Source organism: Canis aureus, chromosome 25 (genome assembly GCF_053574225.1).
Source record: "Canis aureus isolate CA01 chromosome 25, VMU_Caureus_v.1.0, whole genome shotgun sequence".
Lineage (NCBI taxonomy): Eukaryota > Metazoa > Chordata > Mammalia > Carnivora > Canidae > Canis > Canis aureus.
Window position 1 is genome coordinate 19331639 of NC_135635.1, and position 12154 is coordinate 19343792.

General features: G+C 34.7%; 1 pseudogene; it reads right to left on the reverse strand.

Annotated features, from left to right (window-relative positions):
* Positions 1 to 410: 410 nt before the first annotated feature.
* On the reverse strand, positions 411 to 506 carry LOC144297784 (U6 spliceosomal RNA; annotated as a pseudogene).
* Positions 507 to 12154: the final 11648 nt, after the last annotated feature.

Genomic DNA, 12154 nt, shown 5'->3' on the forward strand with positions numbered 1-12154 from the left:
CAGAGACAAAAGTACATCAGTGGAAAACTTCAGAGTAAGAATGTTTTATTAGCCTTGAGTAATTTTTTTCTTTGTCTGAGGAGTATTATCAGGTACCCCAATCCCTGCCTCTGAATTTTTAGAGTTCTTTGGTACAAAGCCGTTACTGTGATTTGGGTATTCAATTAACACTCTCATAACATCAATCGAAGATTCATGGTTCTCTCTCTCTTTCTCTCTCTCTCTCTCTCACCTGCCTTTGTGTTTTATCTACATCCGAGTGACTTGACACAACAGCTTGAGAGAAAGAACCTATTCCAAACCCTCACCAGGGAGTGAGAATGCTGGCGTGTGGCATCTCAGATCAAGTCTCTGGACTGAATAGGGTCAAGAGTCTCACTCCATGGTGACAGGAACATCTTCCACATCTAAAAAATATGGAACACTTCAGGAATTTGCACGTCTTCTTCATGCAGAGGTCTTCCTAATCTTCTTTGTATCATTTCAGAAGTTAGCACCACGGTTCTCTTTTATATAAATGTTCAAATAGATCCTCATGCTTTTCTTCTGACAGCCTTTGGAACAAGCCAAATCAAAAGCAAGTGTGTAATACTGTAATAGAAGTTTCTATATCATACTAGATCTTTATATACCTTTATGTTGCCATTATTTCTTCATTGCTATATTTCTGTGATAAAGAGATTTCAATGGCATTGCTCTTCATTGTGTAGTTTATGTCTTTGGTGCTCTGTTTAGGAAGGTTTAAAAGCTGTAAATTTCTATACATATTAAACTACGGTTATTTTTATTGTTTTTATTATTTCACATTTTGAATTCAATTTATTTGGAACTGAATTTGATGAGAAAATACAATTTTATATCTGTTTTTCCCCAAACAGCCAATTGTTCTAAAACTACATATTAAAGAATTTAACCTTTATCATTTACTAAACTCCTATATATATTTGAGTCCACTTCTGATCTACTTTGTTTTTCACTGTAATAAGTTTCTATAAAAGTGGGAACATTGTCTTATAATCTCTTTGTACTTCTAGAAACTGCAGCAATGCTTAGTCCCCAATAATTATTGAATCAATGGATAAATTCTCCAATTCACTTAATCAATCCATCAGACTTGCCAAATTTACTGTATAAATATCTCTGCAGTAATTCCTCATCCTTTTTTACCCATTCTCCTTCAGGCCCTAATAATTATGGAGATGCTCCAAAACATCTTACACACAAATGGAATATGGCTCTAAAATGCAAATCTGATCAAATAACTTCCCTAATTAAAATCCGTGAAGGACTACCCATTTCATCTCATGTTCCATATCTTGGAGGATCACCAAGACCCTGAGCTCAACCAAGTGAAACTTGCCTGTAGCTTTCCAAACATGCCTGGTTGGTTTTTATTGTATTTCGTTTTGTTTTAAATCTTTGCCTTTGTAAAAGCTGCACAGCTTGGTAAGTGCTACAAAAGAGGTTTGGACAAAGTGGACCAGGATAAAAAGAGGAGGTTCTTGAGAATAGAAAAGTGAGCTTTGACCAAAAACAAAGATGCAGACGTATGGAAGAGCATCAGTACTGTCCTAGGACCAAGGTCTTTGAGAATGACTAAGGGGGCAGAAGAAGGTGAAAACACCACTGGGGCCAGATCACTAATGCTTTTGCATGCCATACCATGGACTTTGAGTTTTTCCTACAGGAATGTGGAGTCAAATTTAAATGGAGGAGGTAGCTTGATTACAATTTTTATTTTGGGGAGGGAGGAAAGGTAAGTTTAACAACAGTCCACTAGAGGGATTGACAGAGAATGAATCTAAAAGCCAGAAGCCATATCTTCCATCAAATAAGTGACATATGATAAGGCCAATAGTTTTGAGACTCAGAAGAAGGGATACATATGAGGTTAATAAAGAAAATTCTATAAAAATTTGTGACTTATTAGGCAGAAGTGTGACTAAAAGGGATAACTAATGAATTATCTCCTCACCCCCACCCCCAAATCTTCCACTTACTGCCATTTCTGGCTTGACTAATTGGATAGATGGTGATGCTCTTTGCCAAGACGGGAAATTTAGGAAGAAGACTGGTTTAGGGGATGGTGAGGTAGTGGGGGAGAAAGGAGAGACAATATACTTAATATTGGACATGTGGAGAGTTTCCAGAAGGAACAAGCTGTAAAGAGTGTCAAACACTTTCAACAGGGCAAATCAGATGCAGACAGAAAGTGCCCATTTGGACTTAACAGTGAGAAGGTTTGAGCATTCCTCCTAGAAGCTGAGAAGTTAAGACAGTAAAGACTGTCAATATGAACTTTTCTAGAAATGAGCTTAGCTGTGAAGGGAAACAGACAGGTAGCTCAGTGGCTATAGGAGGCACCTGCCCTACACCTTTTATTTTGCCATGGGAATCATGGGAGCTAATATTGTCTCCACTCTGGAGTGGAGGCCTGATACTGTGTCGTGGTTTCCTGGATGACCACTTGGTTCTCAAAGCCCTAACATCTTACAAGTTCCTAATCCTCCGCAGTGTCTATAATTATCCTGGTACTTGGGCAGTAGCATTCAATTACATAGTTGCTAAACTGAATACTGTGGATGGGTGACTCACAGCACTGAACTGGATTATTCAAAATGTCAGTGCCTCAATTTCCTCCTCATCAACAGCAATTACTACTGGAGTTCTTTTAATAGTAAATTGAACATGGAAACATTGTCCTTGCTGTCAAGAAATGTTCACATTCATCTACTTAATGAGAAGGCCAGTCTTCCTTCCTTCCTAGAAATATTATGAGAAGTAGCGGATATATGAGGGCGAATGCACGCATAGTGCGCTAGGACATGGCTAAGACATAAAATCTTTTTTCATATGTTATGCGCTCTGGGTAGGTACACCACGAGTCAGCTAACCACACGAGATGCTTTTAGGTCTGGCAAGTGGGATGGAAAGCTCGCTGCATCAGTCTCCTCTGTGAGTGCCTGCACGCTTTCTGGTTTCAGGCTGGAAACGTCCTGTGGTGTGTCTGGCCTGGCCAAACCCAGGAAGTACTGAACTTATTAAAATTTAAAAACAAACCAAAGATGTTTGGAACCTCCCAAAACACTCACGTTGTGTCTGAGGGTGAGGGCTTGGATTCAGTTCTGATTCGACATGAGCACCATACATCAGGAAAACACAAACAGTGCAGGGCAATTTTATGAAAGGGCTACACCCTTGCATTCAGTCTCATGACAGTCTCAAAAAGCAGCTCCTGTCCAGGGCCTAAGGGAATTTTCTGAAGCATTCCATCTTCTTTCGGTTCTTTTTTGTTAGGCTGCCATAGGAATCTGTGCTTGTGAACACACTTTTAAGCAGTTTGACATGAACGTTCTGAAACAGAGCTGCAGATACCTTGCCTTGGGCTCTACCAACCTGTGGAGACTGGCATGGTTCTGGCTCTGTATTTGGATGAATCTGGCCTATGGTGGGGCTTGAGGCAGCCCCCAGTCTACTCTATTGCTTATGAAGAGCCAGACCACCCATGGGTAATCCACAGGCATCTGTGAATGGGTAATCAGAAGTTGGCTAAATCAAGCTGATGACCAAGAATGAACCTAATGGTCAGAAATGAAGCTTCCGGAACAACATGCAAGGGTGTGTTTGCCTACAAATTATGTTTAGGTCATCAAAAAGAATTATAGAATTATCTAGAGTTGGAAGTAACCAGAACAACTATGTAGCTCCACCCCTCCATTTTTTGCATGAAGGAAGTGAGGCACGGAGATTTTTATGTGAGTTATCCAAAGTCAACAGCAGTTAGTGATGCAGCCAGAACTAAGAACCCTGAGCTGACCTTTCTCCTTTTCAGTGCTAACACACACACACACACACACACACACTGATCAAGTTATTTTTAAAATAATTTGTAGTTCATTAGAAATTTATAGAAAGCAGCTCTTTAGCATATAAAAGGACATCTAGTGTATGGATGGCTTCTTTAACTTAATTCTGACACAACCACTTATATAGTTTGGAAGTTGTAGGAGGCAAAATAAATTATTTTACATAAGATTATAGAGGCCTTCTAAGGAGGAAATGGACTGAGATCTTCATCTTCTAAATTAAAAAGAATTAAATTATACTAGCTCACCTGAGGTAGCCTTGTTTAAGGAGAGGAAGGGGCACCTGGGTGGCTTAGCTGGTTAAGGCATCTGACTCTTGATTTCAGCTCAGGTCATGATCTCAGGGTCTTGAGATCAAGACCTGCATCAGGCTCTACACTCAGTTGAGTCTATTTGAGATTTCTCCCTCCTTCTTCCTCTAACTCTCCCTCCTGTGATCTCACTCTCTCTCTCAAATAAATAAGCAGATTTTTTTATAAATGAGATGAAGTTATTGAAATAGAATTTACCTGAAACAGAATCTACCATGATGATGTACCAGTAGATAAGCCTGGCATCCAAGGACTGGGAAGAAAATAGTTGTCCATACCAGCATACCTGACCAAGTCATTCTAGAATCAACTTGTTTTGGGGATGTGGCTGTCCTGATGTATTCATAGAACTTAGGACAATTTTGATTCAGAATGCCCTTAGCTTAGTGTACCATATAGAAAAGAAGCCACCTTCTCAACATTGTAAGGAAGTGATACATTCTGAGCAAAGATCGATTCCAGCAGCGGTGATCTGCACACAGGACTGCTATCAAGCCACATTTTTGAGAGCAGGCACCCTGCTGTGGTTTTAGTATTCACAACTGCAACAGGTGGGTACAAGGGACTTTCTCAGTTTATAGTTGCAGGCCAAAGACTGCTGGGATTTTTAGGATTTTGGCTTTATCAATCAATGGGGACAGCAATGATGCCATGGTTATTTAGGCTATGGGGTTAGGTAGACACCTTTAGCTTGGAACATGTTGGGGTGACATCAGCATATTAAACTGAAGTTTCTAGCTATACATACTGTCTAAATATCAGAAGAGTGATTTCCTCTAGAAATAAAATATTGAGAATCATCAACATACAGGTAGCATTTTATGCCATGGTAGTAGGTGATACTGATTAGGGAAATTTATAGAATAAGAATAGGAAACAGTGTTGTCAGAGTCCTAGGGAACACTGTTATCTAAGAAACAGAGGAAGAGAGAGCATCAAAAGACACTTAAAATAAATTTAGAGAAATAGGAGAACCAGATAGAAGAGTATCTCATAAACCATGGAAGGAAAACCACTTAGAAAATCAATATTACTAAAATCACAAATAAAAGAAGATATGTTACCACTGATCAAGTAGAAATACAGAATATGATAAACAATTATATGTCAAGAAACTGGACATCTTTGATGAAATGGATAAAGTTGTAGAAAGACAAAATTATCAAAAATGATAACAAGAAATAGAAATTTGAATGGTCTATAACAAGTAAATATATTGTTTTTTTTTTTTTTACAAGTAAATATATTGTGTTAGTAATCACAGAATCTCCCATAAAGAAAAGCCCAGGAACAGATTACTTCATTGGTGAATTCTATCAAATGCTTATAGAAGAATTAATATCAACTCATCAACTCTTCACAAACTCTTCCAAAAAGAAGAGTCAGGTAACACTTCCTAACTTATTCTATGGTTAGTATTATCCTGATATCAAAATGGATAGATATCACATGAAAACTATAGAACAATATCCTTTATGTATATAGATGCGAAAATCCTCAATAAGATACAAGCAAAGTGAATCCAGCAGCATAGAAAAAGGAATATATGCCCTGACCAAGTGAGTTTCAACCCAGGAATGCAAGGTTGGGTTCAACATATGAAAATCAATGAATGTAAATATTGCATATTAAGATAAACATCCAACACCATATGATATCTCAATAGATACAGAAAAAACATTTGACAAAATCTAGCACACTTTGGATTTATGACAAAAATATACAACAATGAATCACTAAATTCTACCCCTAAAACTTATAACACAGTATATGCTAACTACTTTGAATTTAAATAACAATTTTTTTTTTTTTTAAAGAAAGTCAAGAAGAAAAATACACAACAAACCGGGCATAGAAGGAAATTTCCTCACTATGACAAAGGACATCTTTGAAAACGTCACAAGGCAGCCCAGTGGCCAGCGGTTTAGCGCCGCCTTCAGCCTGGGGTGTGATCTTGGAGACCTGGGATAGAGTCTCACGTCGGGCTCCCCGCATGGAGCCTGCTTCTCCTTCTGCCTGTGTCTCTGCGTCTCTCTCTCTCTCTCTCTCTGTCATGAATATATAAATAAAATCTTAAAAAAAAAAAAAAAGAAAGAAAAACTCACAACTAACATCATAGTTAGTAGTGGAGATTGAAAGCTTTCCCCTAACAGGAATAAGACAAGGTTGTCTATTCTTAACCACTTCTTTTCAACCTTGTAATGGAGGTTCTAGCCAAGGCAGTTAGGCAGTAAAAAGAAATAAAAGGCATTAGGATCAGAAAAGAAGAAGTAAAACTATATTTATTTGAGGATGACATGATAATATATATCCTGAAGAAACAACAGAAAAACTATTATACCTAGTAAGTCCAGCATGTGTTGGATATGAGATCAACACATAAAAAAATAATTTGTATCTTTATACACTAGCAATAAATAATCTAAAATGAAATTAAGAAAACAAGTTCATTTACAGTAATATAAAAAATAATATAATACTTAGGAATAAATTTAACTAAGACGTATAAGACTTGTATATTGAAAACTACAAAATATTGTTGAAGGAAATTAATTAAGACCTAAGTAAATGGGAAGACTTTCATGCTTGTGAATTGGAAGACTTTGTTAAGATGTCAGTACTCCCCAAATTTATCTGTAGATTCAGCACAATCCCTATCAAGATTTCAACTGCTGTTTTTTTTACAGAAATGGACAAATTCATCTTAAAATTGATATGAAATTGGAATGCGCCCAGAGTAGCCAAACTATTGTATAAAATAAAAACTAACACACACTTCCCAATTTCAAAATCTACTAAAAAGCTATGGTAATCAAGAGAATGTTGTGCTAGTGTACTGACAGACATATACATCAATGAAAGAGAATTGAGAGTCCAAAAATAAACCATTAATCTGTGGTCACCAGATTTTTACGAGTATGCCAAGAGCACTCAATGGTGAAAGAATAATCTTTTCAACAAAATGTTGAAGGTACAAGTGGTTATTCACATGCAGAAACATAACTGGAGCTCATACTTCATACTTTACATAAAAATTAATAAAGCGGCCAAAGGCCCAAATGCAGCGATAAAACTTTTATAATAAAACATGAGAGTGAATCTTCATGACCTTGGATTAAGCAATGGTTTCTTATATATAAAATCAAAAGCATAAGGAGCCAGAGGGGAAAAAATAGGTAAATTTAACTTTATCCAAATTAAAAACTTTTGTGCTCAAATAATGCTCTCAAGAAAGTGAAAAGACAATCCACATTATGGGAAAAAGTATTTCCAAATTGTATATATATATTGTGTATATATATATATATATATATATAAAAGTATTTCCAAATTGTATGTGTATATATATATATTCCAATTGTATGTATATATATTTCCAATTGTATATACACACACACTTACAAACGTATATATTTGAAAATATTTGAAAATCATATATATGTACTATATTATACATATATTTAGTAGTATATGTAAATATATACATGTATATGAATATATACTATATATACTATATATATACACACAATATGTATATAGTACTCTTACAAAATATAAAAAGTATTCTTAGAACTCAACAATAACAGGACAAAAAAAAAAACAAAAAACAATAACAGGACAAATAACTCAATCAAAAATGGACAAAGAATTGAATAGACATTTGCCCAAAGATGTTCCAATGGCCAATAAGCATTTGAAAAGATGACCACCATTATTAGTTATTAGTGAAATGCAAATCAAAACCAAAACTACTTCTCACTCACTAGAATGGTCATATTTTAACAAAAGAAACAAACAAAAATATACAATTTGTTGGGAAGAATTCAGAGAAATTGGTAGCCTAATATATTGTCAATGGAAATGAAAAATGATTCAGCTGCTGTGGAAAACAATTTAGCAATTCCTAAAAAAGATAAACCTAGAGTTACCATATGACTAAAATATTTTATTTCTAGCTATATATGCAGAAGAAATGAAAACATATATTCATACAAAAACTTGTACTTAAATATTTTTAGCAGCATTATTCATAACAGTCCAAATGTGGAAACAACCCACATGTTCATCAACTGATGAATGGATAGACAAATGTGATATTTGCATAAATTATTCAATCATAAAGAGGAATAAAGCACTACGTCCTACAGAATGAATAGAGCTCGAAAACATCCTCCATGAAAAAAAGCCAATCACAAAAGCCCATATGATTCCATTTATATAAAAGACCCATAATAGGTAAATCCATAGAGAAAGAAAGTAGATTAGTGGTTGCCAGGGAATGGGAGAGGAGAGAATAGGGAATGACCACTAATTGGTATGGGATTTCTTATTTGAAATGAGGTAAATATTCTGGAATTAGATAGTAGTAATGTTATCCAACCTTGTGAACATACTAAAAACAACTGAGCCTTACAATTTAAAACTGTGAATTTTACTATGTAAATGATATCTCAATAAAAATTGCATTTCTCTGATGACTAATGATGTTGAACACCTTTTCATTGTGTTTGTTTGCCTCAAGTATACCTTCTTTGATGAAGTGCTTGTTCAAATCTTTTGACCAGCTTTTACTGGATTATTGGTCCTCTAATTGAGTTGTGTTATGTGTTTGGAATTTTGAAGTTCTTAACAGATGCATGTTTTAGAATTTTTTCTTCCCAGTTCCTGTCTCCTACTATTAATCATCATGTACTCACTTATTCCATTAAGAGAGATTCTTTATCTTTTGTGTTGACTCCATTTTTCTCATGCATGTATGGTAGAGATTCCATGCAAGAGAGATTGTGAGTGACTGCTAAGCCCCTTTATGCTTGAGACCCCCAGATATTACAAACAAATATGCTGGCCCATATTTAGTTTGCCTTACAAGTGTGTTAAAATTTTAGCAGAATTTTTCTTACCAATTTGGATGATGACCATTTCTTCCATTCTTTGCCAAAAGGGAATTTGGTTATTCTATTTCTCCTTAGTAGTACTTAGTCACTCTAGAATTCAGATCTGTTGCCCTCTGATGGGCTGAAGAAAATATATTATTCAAGTATTTTATTTTTATTTATTTTGTAAATTATCCCAGATTTTCCAAATGTTAGTGAAGTGACGTTCACCTGGGACTTTCTATATCATATACAGAAACATAACCTTCTATTTCTCCTTATGTTAATTTCAGTAATTTATCTCTTTCAAACTGTCCATTTCAGCTGTTTTCAAGTTCATAATATTTTTAATGCCTTCTGTCTGTATGTAGTGATTCATTTCTGATTCTAGTAATTTCTGATTCTCTGCACTTTTTGATCAGCCTACTTACATGATTACTGATTTTGATGATATTGTAAAAGAGCAATCTTTCATTTTTATTGTTTTTCATCTCTTGTGCTCTTTATATTAATTGACGTTATGCTTATATATTCATATACTGAATGTGTGTTTATTATGCCCTTCCTTCTAATTTGTAGTTTTATTTCTAGTTTCTTGGACTGTTAATATAGAATTTTCCTCTTTTCTAAAATGAATATTTCAAATTATAAATTTTCCCCTAAATATTTTTATATGTATTGTGTAATTTTCATTCAATCAAGGTATTTTCTAACTGTTTTGTGTTTTCTTCTTTGATCCATGAGTAACTAATAGATAAGTGTTTTTATATTTCAAAATATTTGAAGTTATTTCAGATATTGTTATGTTATTTATTTCTAATGGAATTCCATAGAGATGAGAGAACAAACTATCTGATTTCAATTCTTTTAAATTAATTAATATTTGCTTTAAAGTCCAGTATATGGATTATTTTGGTGAAAAAATCCATGTGTGCTTCAAAAGGATGTGTATTTTGTAGCTACTGGATATAGTTTCCAGAAATATCAATTAGGAAAAGATATTGATAACATTGTTCAACGCTTCTAAATTATGATTTTATTCCTAGTTTCTCTACCAGTACCTACAAGGAGACCATTTTTCACCCTTTGGTTCTCAGTTCTTGCTTTATCTATAAAGATTTATAACTTTATATATATATAAATATATATTTATTTATTTATTTATATAACTAACACGTATTATGTTCTCTGAATTAATTGACCTCTTTATAATGAAAAAGTGTTCCTCTTGATTCTTAGTAATATTCTTTGTTCTCAATGCTAATTTTTCTGATGTTAATATGGCCATTTCAGCTTCTTATAATTGGTGTTTTCATGGTATGTAATTTTCCTCTTTCCTTCTAACTTATCAATGTCTTTATATTTAAAGTGGGTTTTTTTATAGGCAATGCATAATTAGATCCTGATTTTCTAATCAGTTTCATGATATCTGACCTCTAATAAGAGTTTTTATGGTTTATATTTAATGTAATTATTAATATGATCAGTTTTAATTCTATCATCTTGCTAGTTAATTTCCGTTTGTTCTTTGTCTTTTCCCCTTCTTCTTCCTTCTTTTGATTTATTGGCTAATCTTTATTCTTCTACTTTACGTTCATAATTGATATATCATCTATACAGCTTTTTGTTGTTACTGATTCCTGCATGGCTTGAAAAAAAATGAGTCTTTAAAACATTTCAATCTGCTATCAACTAGTACTGTTCCACTTCATCTACAATGTGACAATCTTTAGCCCTATATTTATATTTATTTCCTTTCCATCCTTTGTACTAAATTTTGACAAAATTTACTGTTACCTGTAAATGTCACAATTCATTGTTTGTTTGCTTTTAAGATTTCATTTATTTATTCATGAGAAACACAGAGAGACAGAGACACAGGCAGAGGGAGAAGCAGGCTTCCTGCAGGGAACCCAATGTAGGACTCGGTCCCAGGACCCAGAGATCACGACCTGAGTCAAAGGCAGACGTTCAACCATTGAGCCACCCAAGCATCCCCAGTTCACTGTTAATATTTTTGCTTTAGTCAGTTATATTCTAGAGAAAGTTTTAAATGAGATAAAATATACTTTAAGATTTTTATTAATTAATTCATGAGAGACACACAGAGAGAAAGAGAGAGAGACCAAGGCAGAGATACAGGCAGAGGGAGAAGCAGGCTCCATGCAGGGAGCCTGACATGGGACTAGATTCCGGGTCTCCAGGATCATGCCCTAGGCCGAAGGCAGGCGCTAAACTGCTGAGCCACGCAGGGATCCCTGATAAAATATTTTTTATATTTACCCACTTATTTACTAATTCCACCATTGTTTTTTGTATATAAATTTCCAGTTAGTACCATTTTCCTCCTACCTGAAATATTTCATTTAATATTTTTTATAGTGTGACTCTACTGGGGATGATATTCCCAACTTGTTAAAATCTGCCAAATTATTTATTTTGCCTCTAATTATTAAAGTATATTGTTATTGGCTGTAGAAAGATAGGTTAACTCTTTTTTTGTAATTTTAAAGATTTCATTCCACTGTCTTCTGTTTTGCATAGTTTCAGGCAAGAAATGTGTTACAGTTCTTTTTTTTTAAAGATTTTATTTATATATTCATGAAAGACACGCAGAGAGAAGCAGAGACATAGACAGAGGGAGAAGCAGGCTCCCCGTGGAGCGTGATGCAGGACTTGATCCCAGGATTCTGGGATCACGACCTGAGCCAAAGGCAGATGCTCAACCACTGAGCCACCCAGGTACCCCTGTGCTATAATTCTTATTCTTACTTTTCTGTATATAATGTCTCCTCTGGTGGCTTTTATTTTTTTTCTTTAATTAGCAGTTTTCAAAATTCTCTATTTATCCTGCTTGGGTTCGTTGAGAATCTAAGATCTGTAAGTTTATAGCTTTCATTAAATTTGGAAAATTTTTACCTGTTGCATCTTCAAATACTTTTCCTCTCTTCTCTCGTCTGGGCTTCTACTTACACGTAATGTCTCCAACAGTTCACAGAGGCTCTATTACAGTTTTTAGTCTTTTTTTCCTCTTTGCTTTATCATGGATAATTTTGACTGCTATATTTTCAAGTTCACTGACCATTTCTTTCACAATTTCTAA